The 17,003-nt window shown below is 52.1% G+C and overlaps 5 non-coding genes across 5 annotated transcripts; 1 reads left to right on the top strand and 4 right to left on the bottom strand.

Annotated features, from left to right (window-relative positions):
* Positions 1-3,894: 3,894 nt before the first annotated feature.
* Positions 3,895-3,966, bottom strand: TRNAC-GCA (transfer RNA cysteine (anticodon GCA)). Its single transcript has one exon. It is a non-coding gene; the product is annotated as a tRNA-Cys (tRNA).
* Positions 3,967-7,503: 3,537 nt separating this feature from the next.
* Positions 7,504-7,608, bottom strand: TRNAR-UCU (transfer RNA arginine (anticodon UCU)). The gene is made up of 2 exons: positions 7,572-7,608; positions 7,504-7,539 (listed from the first exon to the last, which is right to left on the bottom strand). It is a non-coding gene; the product is annotated as a tRNA-Arg (tRNA).
* A 1,363-nt stretch (positions 7,609-8,971) lies between these two features.
* On the top strand, positions 8,972-9,076 carry TRNAR-UCU (transfer RNA arginine (anticodon UCU)). Its single transcript has 2 exons — positions 8,972-9,008; positions 9,041-9,076. It is a non-coding gene; the product is annotated as a tRNA-Arg (tRNA).
* A 1,238-nt stretch (positions 9,077-10,314) lies between these two features.
* On the bottom strand, positions 10,315-10,386 carry TRNAR-UCU (transfer RNA arginine (anticodon UCU)). Its single transcript has one exon. It is a non-coding gene; the product is annotated as a tRNA-Arg (tRNA).
* A 3,258-nt stretch (positions 10,387-13,644) lies between these two features.
* On the bottom strand, positions 13,645-13,716 carry TRNAE-CUC (transfer RNA glutamic acid (anticodon CUC)). The gene has a single exon. It is a non-coding gene; the product is annotated as a tRNA-Glu (tRNA).
* Between the last annotated feature and the right edge of the window lie 3,287 nt (positions 13,717-17,003).

The raw sequence follows: 17,003 nt of genomic DNA, 5'->3' as shown, positions 1-17,003 counted from the left end.
CAGTGGGATTGATGTCACATTCTCCAGTGGTGGGGTTGTCTCCTTTGCTCTTTCCACAGGCATGGAGCCAACCAGGGACCCAAATGGCCCATGGCCCTCCCTCTTCCTCCTTGGTCTCCTATAGAGCCAAAGCTGCTGGGGCTGGTGGAGGCAAGAGCACGAGAGATGAGTTGCAAGTGGGTTAGTGCTCCCTTTGCACGCAAGAGGTAGCAGGATTTTCTCCCAGCTGCTCTCTAGTGCTGCAGGGCCGGTCCCTTTCTTGCTGCCCCAACTCTTATTCTCACAATGCACTTCGTGCAGGGGCCATTGATCTTTGTGCTAAGACATGTGGCTGGGAGCCAGGATTCAGGACCCTTCCACAAATATACAAACCCCCCACCCCGACCCTCTGTTCCACTCATACTGTCTGGCTGCCTCCAGCATGGGCTGAGCTCAGGGGCTGGGTGGGTGACCTGCCCTGCAGCTGTGATGGCATCAGGCACCTAATCACAAGTCTGATCAGACTGGAAACCAAGCTCCAGTGGTCCTCAGACACCCAGCACAGGAGTAAAACTGTCCTTGGTGAACCTCAGGGCAAGAAAGCCAAAACCCCTGCAGCACAAGGAGCTCACAGCAGCAAGTCCAGGGCCAGTATATCCCACTGAGATTTGGACTCAGATTGCAGGATTCAGAGTCCTGCATGCTGCCTCTTGCACCATGGGACCAACATACAGGGCTGCTGGTGGGGACCTGGGACACTCAGGTCTCAGACTGGCCTCTGCTCTCCTGGCTTCCCACCAACAGCTTCATCTCTCAGGACTCTCTGGCTACGTCTACACGGCACATTTATTTTGGAATAAGCTGGTCTTGAATAGTGATTCCAAAATAGCTTATTTCGAACTAGCGCGTCTACACTGCAGGGAAACCTCAGAATAGTCCGAGTCAGGCTCCCATAATGTAGATGAGCTACCTCGATTTAGAGCCCCAGGAGGAATAACTTAGAATGGGCCTAGGGAGGGGCCATTTTGAAATAGCAGAAGTGGAGCATCTACAGACACCTTATTTTGAAATAGCTCACTTGGAACAGGCATTATTCTTCGTAGAATGAGGTTTACAGAAGTTGGAATAAGCCGTCTGTTATTTCAGAATTATTTCACATTAATGGAATTGCTGCGTAAACTTTTGTAAACATGCATCTGATGAAGTGGGTCTTTGCCCACGAAAGCTTATGCTCCTACACTTCAGTTAGTCTATAAGGTACCACAGGACTCCTCGCTGCTTTTGCAGATTCAGACTAACACAGCTACCTCTCTGAAACTTTTGTATTGTTATTGTAAACAGCCATTATTCCAAAGTAACTTTTCTGTGTAGACATAACCTCTGTCCTGCCCCAGCTCTGCTGCTTTCAGGACAAACTCCTTGTTAGGGTCCATCCCACCTGAGATGTGTGTTACACAAAAGTCTCTTGTTCCGTGCCCAGCTCCCAACATGGGTTGCAGGCACATATTTTGCACATGGGTATAGCTTGGTGGAAGACTGTTTGATTGCAGATCAAGTGGTCCTCAGTCCAAGTGCCCCCTTGAGAAATCTCCCTTTAATAAAAACATTTACCGCTCCAGTTCTATTGCATCCTGGATTTCTGTTATATGTGGACTCTTTAAATGAATACAAACCATTAACATTTTCTGGCACCAATACACATAAACCGGGCAAACCCGTCCCTCAGCTGGAACCAGCTCAAATCCGTTGTGTTTCTGGTTTGGGTTTCCATCCATTCAACATGGGTGTGATCTGAATGCCCATTGGCAGGTCCTTGGTCTCCATGGGCTGTGCTGTGCAGAAGAACAAGAACCACACCCAGCTGGGGAGGAAGGGCTGCGGTCAACCTTCTGGAGTTCAATTTAGCAAGTCCAACTAAGACCAGAGAGCACCTGATTAATGGCCAGAGGTCAATAGGCTTTCCCTACACAGGTTCAAATCGTGCTCACAGCGAGGCCTGTGTTTTGGCCACACCTCTAACCAAAGCAACAAACTACCCAACCCGAGACACTCTCCCCACACTCCCCATCCCCTTTCAATTCCCTTCTGCTCTTTTCAGTGGCTACGTCCAGTCTGAAGTGGATGCTCTTTCTACGAGGCAGAAGGGACGTGTCCAACGTACAGGTTTTTCCAAAATTTGGTGCCATGTAGCAGCAGGTGGCAGGAGCCAAAGCGGCTGGACAGCCTGTTCCATCCCAGCGCGCCACCCTCCCAGCCTGCTGCTGCTCCAGGAGGGGGTGTCAAGCCATGTGCATTGGGGCATTGTGATGTCACGTGTGATACCAACACACAAAGTCCTGCCCACCCCAGGAGCTACTGGCAGATGGGCACAGACCCTCTGTCCTCACCTCTACAACCAGCTGTTTCAAAGAGGGTGAGTCTGGGCAGGAGATGATTCTAGGATTATTTTCCTGCCCCTTGTGGGCAGAGACACCTGGACCAAGCAGCAGCCCCAAAAGGCCCCTCCATAGCTCAGCTTATAGAGCAGAGAACTGGAGCAGCTGCCCCCTAACTGGCTGGTTTCACTCCACCTCTAAGGAGAGATCTTTTCCCCTCCCCTGGCTGAGGCACAGCAGAGCAGACAAGGCCCTTCTAGGGGGAGCAGACAGGTTCTCCACAGAGAGTCCAACTGACAGTTCAGCCACAGGGACAAAGATTTCTGCCTAAGCTGGGAAGCGAACCAAAAACCTTTAAATCTTCAGTTTAACACTCTCCTCACCAAGCTAATTCAGCAGCTGCCAGGGAAACTTTTCTCGGCAGCAGCACACAAGAGAGCAGCTGTTGCCAGTGGCCCTGTAGGGCAAGATGAGCTTGACCAAGCCTCAAACCAGCTGGACTAGCCAGCCCACATCACAGTGAGTCACTAGTGGCCCCAGCAGAGAAGAGCCATTGGCAGCGGCAGAGACGTCCCTGAAGCTGCCTGTGGTGTCTTTTCTAAAGAGGCACGTGTGGGCCTGCTGGCTCAGGTGTTTAGTGTTTGATGCTACTAAAACCTAGGTTGTGGGTTCAAGCCCCATGCTGGCCACAGGGGTGTCTGGTTCGGTGACTTGCCTTTGTGTAGCTGCCTGCTATGGACATGGAAGGAGAAACAAGCCCTGAGAGGTGAAACAGCAGGAGGGAAGCAAGGAGCAGTGTGAGCTGTCAGCCCCTCTTCCTCTTCCTGTAGGGCTGCCCATGCAGGAGAGAGGAGGGGCAGTTTGAGTCACCCAGCTCTGCCCCTTCTGAAAATGGCAAGTGTTGTCTTAGCAGTGAGGGAGTGGTGGGAAAGGGGCCCTGAGTTAACCTCTTGGGTCACAGCTGCTGTAACATGTGACAATGAGGTGAGAAAAATGACTAGGCAGTGTCTATGTGAAACATCAGGCTGGTTTCCCTGCGTGGGAATCAAACCAAGACCAGACCAGCAAAAGTTTTGTATCCTAGTCACTAGACCACCAGAGACACAGGACACATGCTTCTTTGCTCACCTGCACTAGCCTTGTGCAGGATGGGGGGGGGTCCATTCTCCCTTGCCCAGAGGGGTCAAGAACAGCCAAACAGAACATCAAAGCAGCCAGACTGGGCCATGCCAGTTGCCCAACTAGCCCAGGATCCTGTCTCATGACAGCAGACAATTTCATTGTCCCGAGGGAATCCTCAGGACAGACAGTTATTAAGTGATCCCTCCCGTCACCCATTCCCAGCTCCTGGAATACACTAACTAGAGACACCTTCCCTGTCCATCCTGGTTAAATGCCATTCATTGTGGCCCCCGGGGCTTCCAAAGTTGAGTAGCTCTGATTTAAGGGTTCTTATTAATGTCAAGAACCTCAAGCAATGTACAGCCAGAGTGTGATGGAACTGGAAAGGAAAATATTCCCACTAAAAGGACTTTTTCCAAGGGGGCACTTGGAGTTGAACCAAGGACCACTTGATCTGCAGTCAAACACTCTACCACTGAGCTACAGCCCCATGAAAATTGACATCTGCAGCCAATGCTGGAGACTGGGTAGGGAACAAGAGGCTTTTGTGTAACACACATCCCAGGTGCCACCCTTGGGCTTGGTCTCCACACTGAGCAGGCGGGTGGCAGGGGTCTGATGCTGTCACAGCTGCAAGGCAAGTCACCCACCTGGCCCCTGAGTTCCATGTGGGCAGCAGCCAGACAGTGTGAGTGGAACAGAGGGTCGTGGGGGGCGGGGATTTGTATATTTTAGGAAGGGTCCTGAGTCCTGCTCCCAGCCACGCGCCTTGGCAGAAACACCAACGGCCCCTGCACAAAGTGCATTGTGGGAATAAGAGTTGGGGCGGCAGGAAAGGGGCCAGCCCCTCAGCACCAGCGAGTAGGTGGGAGAAGATGGGAGTGAATCCTGCTACCTCTCATGCGCAAAGGCAGCACTTTTCCAATGCAGCTAATTCTGCCCCATCTGCAACCTGCCTCCAGTGCTCCTGCCACTGTCTGGCCCAGGAGGGCTGGTGTCCAGCAGCTCTCTGCCCCAGCGTGGCTGGCTTTTGGGGACAGCAAGTAGGAAGTGGGGGCCAGGGCGGGGGGGGAGGGAGAGGGCTACTGGAGCCACTTAGCCCCCTGGCTGGATCTGCTGGTAAAAAGAAAAATTGGAAATTTCTCCCCTCATTAGAGAACATGAGCATCGATCCCGCTACATCTGACATGCGAAGCAAGTGCTCTACCACTTGAGGTAACTACCCTACCGCACTAACGAGAGGCCTTCTTGGAAGCTCTTCCCTTCTCCACAGAGAAGTCGGCCTTCTAGGTCAGTTAGTCGCGGGAAAGGAGATGGCTCCAAAAAGGCCTCAAAGGCAACTCTCAAGGAGACTCCCTGCAGCAAAGCCATGGGGGGGCTCTGAGATGGCCCCTGCCCTGCAGCCTGTCCCACCTGGCCATTGTCATGGACTCTCTGTGAGGTCATCGCCTCCCAACCTCCTTTAGCCAATAAGCTGAGGGGCTGCAAAAGGCCCTTGTGATGTCACTGCCACACCCACCCCTGCCCTCCAGGGCTAATGTCCTGCCCCAGGCAGCCCCTTTGCATGGCTGAGCTGCTCCCAGGGGTGAAAGTGACACATTTCTTACAGGGTCTGTTTTATTGGGTACCACCACTTGGATGGGCAGAGGCTCAAGGCAGGATGTTGGGGGAGGGATTGTGATAGGACAGTACCTGTAAGAAATTAAAATGTGGAGTGTGGGTGATTCAGGGCAGGGATTTGGGGAGAGTATGAGAGTGGGGGGGGGGGGGCTCAGGGCAGGGGTGAGGATGTAGGAGGATGGAGAAGTCAGGGCACAGGATTCGGGATGGGGGAAGTCTTGGGGCTGGGACTGTGTGTGTGTGTGTGTGTGTGGAGGGGATCCCTCTGCTTTGGGCACTCTGATGCCCTTTAACACACAAGGGCTACATCTACACTGGCATGATTTTCCGGAAACGCTTTTAATGGAAAAGTTTTCCGTTAAAAGCATTTTCGGAAAAGTGCGTCTAGATTGGCACGGACGCTTTTCCGCAAAAAGTGCTTTTGCGGAAAAGCATCCGTGCCAATCTAGATGCGCTTTTCCACAAAAAAGCCCCGATCGCCATTTTCGCAATTGGGGCTTTTTTGAGGAAAACAAATCTCTGCTGTCTACATTGGCCCGTTTGCGCAAAAGATTTTCGGAAAAAGACTTTTGCCCGAATGGGAGCAGCATAGTATTTCCGCAAAAGCACTGACAATCTTACATGAGATCATCAGTGCTTTACCGGAAATTTAAGCGGCTGGCAAGTTTTTCCGCAAAAGCAGATGATTTTGCGGAAAAACTTGCCAGTCTAGACACAGCCAAGGGCTTTCTCTGCAGCGCATTTGGTGCCATGAGAACAAGGCTTGTAAAGAGGGTTGACTTTCCTCCCTTGCTGCTGCACTAAAGAAATCCTGAAACCAGTCCCTTTGCCTGTCACAGGAGAGATGGCCCTGTGATGGAGAACAGTGCACCATGTAGCCTGGCTAGTTCAGTCGGTAGAGCATGAGACTTTTAATCTCAGCGTCATGGGTTTAAGCCCCATGCTGGACCATGCCCTTTGTTAACTCACAATCCAAAAGCCTTTCAGCTTTCACCATGGTTTTAGAAAGAAAAAGTCTAGTCATGGAGTTCAGCCAGGGGCAGCCTGTGGCTATAGGCTGACATCATGGGGTGCCTGATGATGATGTCACCTCATTGATGGCTGTGTGTGTTGGGGGGGGAGAAGGGGGTGCTGATACTGCATTTCGCCTGGGACACCAGCTGCTGCAGCCCACCTCGGGCTGCTCCTTGGTCCAGCTTTAGTAGAACCAGAGAGAGACCCAACTGCAATTTCCATCTTCTGAGGAGAAGGAAAGAGGATTTTCTTCTCCTCAGTTCTAGCCACATCAGCCCAGGGAGGAGAAAAAATAACCCTCCGCCCACTGATTGTCCCCTGTCAGCTTCTGTAACTTCACCTCCTGCCACAGCAGCTCCAGCTTTGAGCTACAAATCTCAAGGGGCTGGTGAGGAAATGAGGAGCTGGCAGCTCGGGTTAGTCGCTTCCATGAGAACAAGAGGTGGAGTGTTCACAAGGTGCATTCCCCGCCCCTGCAGAGCAGGGTGTTAGATAGAGATGGGAACAGAACAGTCAGCCAAGCTCTATCACTAGAGAGTGTTTCTGTGGTGTAGTGGTTATTACATTTGCCTAACACCCAAAAGGTCCCTGGTTCAAAGCCAGACAGAAACACAAGAGCTATGTCTCTCATTGCTGTTCCCAGGTAAGTACAGCTGCTACAGACCAGCCTCTTTCTGGGATGACCTCAAATCCCATATGACAGAGGGGAGTGACATGAACTGAGAATGCCCCTTGGTGCCAGCCTGGGGAAATGAGATGAATCAGGCCAGGCAGCTGCTTGGCCTTGCCTGCCCTGGGAAGCTGGTGCATTGGGCTGTTTCTGCCTGCTGCCTCCCTTGTGTGACTTGCCCAGTGCACCCAGGCCAAATGTTGGAAAAGCCCCAGAAATTGGGTTTCAAAATTTGTGTATCTTTTCCAGAAGAGCAGTGCAGTGTAGACACAGCCTGAGTGTTGCTCAGCACTAGTAGGAGACAGGGAGGGACAAAATGGTCTAACGGCACCTGCAGCCTTTCAGAACCACCCCCAGCCCCTACCCCAAGGACCAGCCCTTCCCTCCACCCTCACTGGGGTCTGCCGGGCAGGGCCAGACGGAGGCATGGGCGAGCCGGGCAGCTGCGGAGAGCTTCAACCAATGGGGGCGCCTGATGGCAGATGTAAGGGGCGTGTGGCATCCCTTACAGCTGCCATCAGGTGTCGTGTGCCCGGCTCCCACAGCCCCAGCCTGCTCACATCCCTGCGGCATGGGCCAGCAAAGCCCTCCTCCCATGACCGCGGCTCCCCACAGGGGCCGGCCCTGCTGCTGGGAACTGTCTGCACTCACGCCCACCCCAGTGTCAGCCTAAGGATTGCCTGTTCTGTAAAAGGTGCCCTGAAAAAGAGAAAGCAGCTAAAGTGACTCTAGTAGGACTTGAACCCACAGCCTTTGAATGTCTAGCAGGGCTCTCATTAACCATAACAGCTTAGAAGTCCAACATGCTTTCCATTGCACCACAGAGCCTGACAGATTGGGGGGGGGGTGGTTGATATCTTCACTCTCTGCTTTGCAGCCTGGCAATTGCTGGGGGGAAAGAAAGGGGAGGAAGGTCTGTCTCTTTTGGGAGAGCAGGTAGGAAGAGAGAGGGGCCACTGAGCCCCCGCCATGGAAAATAACTTCTTTCCAACACTCCTCCCAAATCAGCCTTTTCCTGAACCAGCAGTTCTATGGGTGGCCAGGAGAGAGAAGGGGCTCTCTCCTGTGAGCTGTGACCCACCCCCCCAGGAGAGACTCACACAGAGGTCTTGGGATCACAAGCTCCCTGTCACTCCCATCATGCAACAGGCGCAGGTCCGGCCTGTTCTGTAAAAGCCACGCTGGAAATCAGAGAGCAACTAAAGTGACTCTGGGGGGATTTTAACCCACAACCTTTAAATGACTGGCCTGGCTCACACTGAGCACTACAGCTTAAAAGTCCAACACGCTTTCTATTGCTTCACAAAGCCCTCCAACTCATCACAACACCACCCTTCCTTTATCGCCTCTGTTTGCTTTCCAACAGGGCAATTCCTGGGGTAGAAGAAAGGGAAAGGCTGAGCCAGAAGAACACATGCTGCCCCTCCCACACTCAGATCCCCCCATACCCAGCCCCCTGCCATGGCTTAAACCTGGATCCAGAGAGAAAAGCCAATGCAAACAGCCCCATGGCAGTGTGGGAGTCAGCACGTTGGTGGGTGGGGCAGGGAGCTGGGGGCAGAGCTGGGCTCTATCTCACTACGGTTGCATCCCATAGCTCAGAATAAGTGATGCAATTGTGTAGCTTATTTTGAGTCAATTTTGAAATAGCTTATTTTGTAATTTGGCGCTGGCTACACAGCACTTAGTTCCAAATAATTCACTGTTCTGAAATGTCCCTCACTCCTCGCGCCATGAGGTTTGCAGGGACGTTGGAATAGTGAACCTGTTATGGTTTGAAACAAGGGGCTTGCTCTTAAGATGCGTCTGTGTGATACGAGCACCACGGCCTAAACCTCCAAGCTAGCCGGCCCATGGGTGTCAGTTCCACAACTGGCCCTTTCAGAAAGGAGCCTCGGGCAGCTGCCAGGATGTTGTGGGCTCTGGAACAAGGTGGGTGAGGCAGATGCACTTCTTGCAGGCAGGGGAATTAGCTCAAGTGGTAGAGCGCTTTCTTAGCATGCAAGAGGCAGTGAGGTCGATGGCTACAGCACAGTTCTTAGCCCTTAATTTCCATGGTGGGGGCTCAGTGGCCCCCTCCTTCTTCTTATCTGCTCTTCCAAATTAGACAGACCTGGCTCCCCTTTCTTTTCCCCTGCAATTGCCATGTTGCAAAGCACAGAGTGGAGATAACAAGCATTGCAGTCTGTCAGGCTCTGTGGTGCAATGGAAAGCACGTTGGACTTCTACGCTACTGTGGCTAATATGAGCCCAGTTAGATATTCAAAGCCTGTGGGTTCAAGTCCCACCAGAGTCACTTTAGCTGCTTTCTCATTTCCAGGGCGCAGCTTTTACAGAACAGGCAATCCTTAGGGTGAAACTGGGGTGGGCTTGAGTCCAGACAGTTCCCAGAAGCAGGGCCGGCCCATGTGGGGCCACGTGGTCGTGGGAGGAGGGCATTGCTGGCCCGCACTGTGCTTTTCTGGAAAAACTTGCTGGCTGTCTACACTGGCCACTTGAATTTCCGCAAAAGCACTGACTTCCTACTTTAAGAAATCAGTGCTTTTTGCAGAAATACTATGCTACTCCCGTTCGGGCAAAAGTCTCTTTTGCGCAAAGCTTTTGCGCAAAAGGGCCAGTGTAGACAGCTAAGATTTGTTTTGCGCAAAAAAGCCCCGATCGCGAAAATGGTGATTGGGGCTTTTTTGTGCAAAAGTGCGTCTAGCTTGGCCATGAACGCTTTTCCGCAAAAAGTGCATTTATGGAAAATCGTCTGTGCCAATCTAGATGCGCTTTTCCGAAAATGCTTTTAACGGAAAACTTTTCCGTTAAAAGCATTTTTGGAAAATCATGCCAGTCTAGACGTAGCCCATGGGACCATCACACTGCCACATGTTTGGGTATCTCAGATGGTAGCTGATACTCTGCTCTCCTGGCTATTTCCATTCAGTGGCTTCACCTCTCCAGACCCTGCCCCATCTGTATGTGGTCTCAAGGGAGCTCTCTGGCTCCCTCTCCGGCAGAGGACAGAGAAACTTTGCCATGTGTTACACACGTTGGCATCATACAGACCGCGGCTCTGGGTCCCCCTGCCCTGAGCTCCATGGGACAAGGAGAAGCTCCAGGAGATGGTTCCCCTGGGATCGCGTCTCACATGGATCCAAAGGCTGTGAGCTCCCAGACCCACCCTACAGATGGGAATGCCGGTTCCTAGAAGCTCCCACCTAGAAACCCTTGAGTGAGGGTTCACAAAGAAGCTGGGGGGAGAGGAGTCACAGAGGCATTTGGGTGGGTGAGTGCAGCTTCTCAGCTGCTGAGCTAAGTTCAAGAGCAGCAAAGGGAGAGGAGGGGAAGTGGCTACCAGACACTCAGCATGGCCCCAGGAGCTGAACCAAGATCTGCCCTTGTGTTTCTTGCCAGGGTTGCTTCTCCGCTGTTTAGCTAAGATCAAGCACTGCCTGCCTCTCAGAGAGGAATGAAGGCTGTGAGAGGCAGCAGTACCCACTTGTTTTTTCAGGGTTAAAGTAGAAGATCTGCGATGCTACATCCCTACATTGCATTGGCTGGGAATTGAACCCAGGTCAACTGTTTAGAAGGCAGCTATGCTCACCACTATACCACCAATGCCTGTGCTGAGCACACTTGTGAAAATTAGTGAGGGAAGTCCACATCTGCCATGACGTGCACTTGAGGGTTTGGGGTAAAGCATAACTTCTTGTCCGATTCACTAAAATCAGGGGGGGTGATGTGGGGGTAGAAACAGCTCTGTAGCTCTCTGTGGCATGAGGGATTGGGTGGCAGAGGAGTCCCAGAGGTTTCTGAGTGGGTGAGCATAGTTTCTCGGCTCTTGGGCTAAGTTCAAGAGCAGCAAAGGGCGAGGCAGGGAAGTGGCTGCCGGACACTCTGCATGCATACTGTGAGGAACTGGACCTAGTCCTGGGGGTTGGGGAGCCCCTGTCTACAGGGACAGTTGTGGAGTCTGGGATGGAGACACCTGGGCAGCAGCGGCCGCAGCTTCAGGACGACAAACCTGCTGACCAGCAGTTCCAGGATAAGGAGAAGGAGGATTCCTGGAACGTTGTGACCCTCACCCTAGAACCGGTCCCCCAGATACAGGAGGCCTCCCAAATGTCTTCAGGCACCGGGGAGGGAACATCAGGTGAGTGCTGTGAGGTTGCAACACACATGGGGCAGGCGGGAGCACAGGGGATGATGCGCTATCGTGACGCGTCATGCTGATCATAGGTTGAGGGACACCGCAGATGTATGACCCCATAGAGGGCCGTCCTCCCCCCACCATGTGTGCAAGGCACCACCTGCTCCTGCAGAAAGTCCTGCCTGCAGCCAATTTCCTAACACTGGATGTAAGCACATAAGTGCAATGGGGGTATAGCTTGGTGGTAAAGTGTTTAATTGCAGGTCAAGTGCTCCCTGGAAGGTTGATCAATTTCAATGAAAGCTTTGCATCTCTGGTTGTGTCGCATTCTGGATTTCTATTGTGCTAGGATTCCTAAAATTACTACAATTCCTGTGTTAATGCAGGGAAGCCAGGCAAACCCTTCACAACTGAAACAAGTTCAAACCTGCTGTGTCTGGTTTCTATTGCTCAACACAGGTGTGATCTGAATGCCCATTGACAGGTCTTTGGTCTCCATGGGCTGTTCTGTGCAGAAGAACAAGAACCGCGCTCAGCAGGGGAGGAATGGCCACAATCAATCTTCTGAAGTTTGATTTAGCAAGTCCAAATAAGACTCACTAAATCAAATTCAGAGTGTACCCCACCAGCTTCCAGTACTTCTGCTCTTTGCTCCCTTTGGGTTCCTGAAGTAGGGACATAGCCAGGCTCAACTGACGGAGGCCAACTCTCGCTACGTAGGGTATGTTTACACTTGCACCCTCTTTCCAAAAAGGGATGCAAATGTAAAGAGTGGAAACTGTAAATGAAGCCACCAGGGACACAGACAATTGGCCTGCAAAAAAATGAAACAGCTGAGCACTTTGCAGAGAACAGGCCATCGCCCTGCTGGGAGAGGCTCCATCATGCGTAGATTTTGCGCAGGGCCAGACTGCTGGGAGCAGGCTCTGGTCATGGACTTTCCTCTCCTCTCTTGTTACCTCCTGCACCTGGGGCTGAAAGAGACATGGGCTGCAGGCTGGTCCTGCCCAGCTGCCTTCCCCAATAGGAGCAGAAAATGCTTATCGGACGGCTCACACATTGTCCCCAATGCACTCGCCTAAGGGCCTGAATTCTTGCTGCCCTTGGGTGAACCGAAATGCCCCTTCTGAAGGGTGGGCTCCACAGCTCACACCCCTCCTGTAACACAAAGCTTGCAAATGGGGTTGATTTTCCTCCATTGCCCCTTGCTGCTGCGCTAAAAGAAATCCTGAAACCAGCCCCATCTCCTGTCACTGGAGAGATGGCCCTTGGATATGTGCTGGGATATGAGAAAGCATCCGAGAGATGCTCCTTGCAGCCCTGAAAAAGGGGGCTCTGGGTGGAAGGAAACCAAGTAAAGCAGGTCCCAGTGGGCATGAACTGGGGCACCAGTTTGGCCCAGTTGAGTGAGGGGAGGTTGGTGTCAAGGGCAGCGCTCAGGACTCAGAACCCTGGAATCTGAGGCCCCATTCCCGCCTCCCTTTCCGGGCTGACCCAGTGGCCGAAAGGGGCTGCAGCTGCTGCTGGCAGGGAAGAAGCTGGGAGGCAAGGTGCTGGCAGCAAGAGATTCCGGCTTCTCTTTGTCCTGGGTCTGCCGGCCGCCAGCCACCTTGGCCAACCCTCAAACCAGCTGGACTAGCCAGCCCACGTCATAGCGAGTCGCTAGTGGCCCTGTCAGAGAAGAGCCATTGGCAGCTGCAGAGACGTCCCTGCAGCTGCGTGAGGCGCCTTCCTTGAAAGGGCCACTGGTGAGCTGCACTTTTGTTGTTCGGCTAGCTCAGTTGGTTAGAGTGTGGTGCTAATAACGCCAAGGTCATGGGTTCAAGCCCCATGCTGGCCACAGGGGTGTTTGGGTTGGTCACTTCCCTTCCTTTAGCTGCCTGCTATGGACAGGGAAGCAGAAACAAGCAAAAGGCTGAGAGCTTTGCAGGAAGCAGGGCAGAGATCTGGTAGGGGGAGGCTCCAGCCTGTACAGCTCCAGTGGCTAAAAGGGCCTGGGCCTGGCTTCCTGTCCCGGAAAGCAAGGGACCTGATGCCCAAATTCCTGCTGCTGCAGTGGCTACCTCAAGGCACCAGCTGGGGGGCAGGCTCTGGAGCCCAAGCCACATGGGGAGACTCAATATGACTGGGAGGCCTGGAGCGTGTGAGCCCTGCACAGAGGCTGCTGCTGGGGGCCTGCTTCAGTGGCCCAGCAGCTCATGTTCCTCTGAACCTGCTTCTTGCTGCTGAGGCCCCTGACATGAGGCAGTGGGACCATCAGAGGAAGGTGCCAGCCTTAGCCCTTCCTCCCAGCCCCCTCCCGCTCCCAGGGTCTTTCCCCAGCCCCTCCCCAGTTCTACATTCCCCACATAAACACCAGAGAGTTTGTTCTTTCAACAGGGAAAAGTCCTGATTGTGTTACCAGCAAGGGGAGGGGGAGGGGGAGAGGGAAGGGGATGTGTTGGGGTATGTTGAGGTTGGGAGGTAGGCACAGAGGGCAAAAAATGAGGAGTAATATTAGTTAGTTGAAACCAAGGGGCTGGGTTTGAACTACTGCAGAAGAAAGGACTCTGCCCCTGGAGCTGCCCTGTCCTCTCCAGAGCCCTTAGGCTGGCACTGGGGAGGCCTGAATCCAGGCAGTGCCCAGCCAAGGGGGAGGGGTTAGGGTTAGCCCCATTGTAGGTCTCAGCTGTTGTAACATGTGGCAAGAAGATTGACTAGGGACATGTTTTGGGAAAGTTGCAGCTGGTTTCCCTGACTGGGAATTGAACCCAGGCCACAGCAGTGAGAGTGCTGGATCCTAACCACTAGACCATCAGGGACACATAAAACAAGTCTCTTTGCTCACCTACACTAGCCTTTCACAGGCCATTTTCTGTCCACTTCAGGATGGGGGGGGGGGGGGGTGTCCAGTCTCTCTTGCCCAGAGGGGACAAGAACAGAAACCAAACAGAACATCAAAGCAGCCAGACTGGGCCATGTCAGTTGTCCAACTAGCCCAGGATCCTTTCTCACAACAGCAGCCAATTTCATTGTCCGGAGGGAATCCTCAGGACAGACAGTTATTAAGTGATCCCTCCATTCCCAGCTTCAGGTATACATCAGCTAGGGACACCTGCCCTGTCCATTCTGGTTAAATGCCATTGATTGACCTTTCCTGCATTCAATTATCCAGTTCTTTTTTGGACCTTCTTGTAGATTTCACCTTCGCAACATCCTCTGGCAAGGAGTTCCACTGGGTGCAAAAATGCTTCCTCTTTAACTTGGTTACTTACCAGTTTCATTCTGTCACCCTGGTTCTTAAGTAGGTGAAAAAATAATTTATTTGCTTTTGGCACCCCTGTCATCATCACATAAACCCCTGTCCCGTTGCCCCTTGCTTGTCCCTTTTCCAAGCTGAGAAGAAGAAGTTCCATGAGCTCCTGGGAGCTGCTTTCCAAAGAAGAGGCATTTCCAGCAGAGAAGATGGTCAAGCCCAATCCACCTACACAAAGCCCCAGGAAATACCAATGGAGATTGGGAAAGCTCCCTCTCCGGCAGCGCTACGGACTGAAAACAAGGGAGACGTGAGGTGAGAGGAAGGGGAACAAGTCACCTCTTCTAAAAGGAGACATGGTGGGAAACTGCCGGTTCCGGTGCAAGCCAAGCTCCAAGGGCTGGTTCCTGCCCTGGTGGCTCCTTGCAGGGCCTGGCTTGACACACACCAAGAAGTGCCGTGTGTGGCCAGGGGAGAGGGTGGGGAGAACGGAAGGTGTTGGAGCAAGCTGGGACTGCTGGGTCTTGGGGGATCTAGGCATCAGGGGGGAACCTTACCTGGTTTTGTGTCCCCTTGCAGCAAAGGCCACAGATGTCCCAGAGGTTGGAGGTGCTGCCATTGACCTTGCCCAATGTGGTTGCAATGCCCTGGTCCCTGCCAAGGCACCACTGAGGAGCCTCAACCCCAGCGGCGCCTCCTCCCATCTCAGCCTAACCTGCCTAGGTCTATGTCTACTCTCGCAGCTTTTTGCGTGAGTAATATGCAAATGAGGCTAAGCATGGAATATCGCTGAGCATCATTTACATACCTAATGAGCCACCATTTGTTTCAGAAGAGGCTTTTGTGCCAGAAGGAGCATCTACACGGCCCCTTCTGGCACAAGAAAAACCCTCTTGTGCAATGCCGTTCTTCCTGAAAGGTAATCGATGTAACGGCATTGCACAAAAGCGTTTTTCTTGCGCAAGAAGGGGCAGCGTAGACAGCTCCTTCTTGTGCAAGAGCCTCTTCTGCAATTTCTGCTGAGATGTGTTTTAGTAGTTAAATTCTTGGATTGCCCTTGCTCATTAAAACTGCTGTCATATGGTTAGAAATGGGGAAAATATTGAATTTTATTAACATCAGCAGAACTGATTTACATAGGGCCTATGTGTTGTGTAGTCTTGCCTTAATCTTTGTATTCATGCCCATCAGTGTGAAAGAAGATATTTGCATATATATTTGCATATACAGACAACTGTGGATAATTCCCTGCAATATTATCACTCTCCTATAACTTTGTATTAACATCTCCTTTCAGATATATCTCTAAGGCTATGTCTACACTCGCGGCTTCTTGCGCAAGAACATCTTGCGCAAGGGTTCTTGTGGAACAACTCATGCGCAAGAAAACGTCCACACTTCCACATGCACGCTGTGCTTTTGTGCAAGAGCTCTCATGGCAGTGTGGACGCTCTCTTGTGCAAGACAGGGGTGAGGATGTGGAAGGTAGAGAAGTCTGGGCACAGGATTCGGGATGGGGGGAGTCTTGGGGCTGGGACTGTGTTTGTGTGTTGAGGGGATCCCTCTGCTCTGGGCTCCCCGATGCCCTTTAACACACAAGGGCTTTTTCTGCAGCGCACTTGGTGCCGTGAGAACAAAGCTTGGAGAGGGAGTTGATTTTCCTCCATCGCCCCTTGCTGCTGTGCTAAAAGAAATCCTGAAACAGGCCTCTTTACCTGTCACTGGAGAGATGGCCCTGTGATGGGGGTATACTGCAACATGGAACCTGGCTAGCTCAGTTGGGAGAACATAAGACTTTTTATCTTAAGGTCATGGGTTCAAGCCCCATGCTAGGTGATGCCCTTCTTTAACTCACATTCTAAGTCTACAAGCAATTCACTTTCAGCTTTCACCAGGGTTCTAGAAAGAAAATGTCTAGCCCTGGGATCCAGCTTTAGTAGAACCAGAGAGAGAGGAACAAGCTGCATTTTCTATCTTCTGAGGAGAAGGGAAGAGGATTTTCTTCTCTTCAGTTCTCGCCACATCAGCTCAGGGAGGAGAAAAAATAACCCTCCACCCGCTGATTGTCCCCCGTCAGCTTCTGTAGCTTCACCTCCTTCCACAGCAGCTCCAGCTTTGAGCTACAAATCTCTGTGTGTAGCCATATGGAATACTGAGTTTTCAGGCTGGCCTCTGCACTTCTGGCTTCCCTCCTTCTGGCTTCGACTACACGGCACATTTATTTTGGAATAAGCTGGTCTTGAATAGTTATTACAAAATATTTTATTTCAAACTAGCACGTCTACACTGCAGGGAAACCTCAGAATAGTCCGAGGCAGGCTCCCCAGTGTAGACGAGCTACCTCGATTTAGAGCCCCAGGAAGAATAACTTAGAATGGCCCCGGGGAGGGGATAGTTCAAACTAGCAGCAGTGGCGCAGCTACACAGGCCTTTTTTTAAAATAGCTAATTGGAACAGGCATTATTCTTTGTAGAATGAGGTTTGCAGAAGTCGAAATAAGCCATCTGTTACTTCAGAATTATTTCAAAATAACGGAATTGCTGTGTAGACTCTTGCAGTGTTATTGTGGAATAACGGCCATTGTTCCAAAAGAACTTTTGTGTGTAGAGAACCTGCGCAGCCCAAGAAATGTGATTGGCAGCTTGTACCCACAATCTTTCTCTCAATTGCAGTGGAGAGCTCCGAAGACATGGACCCAAGGCAACCACCTTGATTGCCTTCTGCTAAGGCCAGGCGGAAAACAATCACTCCTTTGAGCTGGAGTTGAACCAGCAACCTAAGGATCACTTGCCAAGCACACACTACAGTCCTCTGCTCTGCCAGCTGAGCTATCGAAGGGAGCCTGACTAAGGG

Source organism: Pelodiscus sinensis, chromosome 19 (assembly GCF_052426305.1).
Source record: "Pelodiscus sinensis isolate ZL-2025 chromosome 19, ASM5242630v1, whole genome shotgun sequence".
Taxonomy (NCBI): Eukaryota; Metazoa; Chordata; order Testudines; family Trionychidae; genus Pelodiscus; species Pelodiscus sinensis.
Note: the sequence above shows the minus strand (reverse complement) of the source record. Positions and strands in the feature narration are given on the sequence as shown.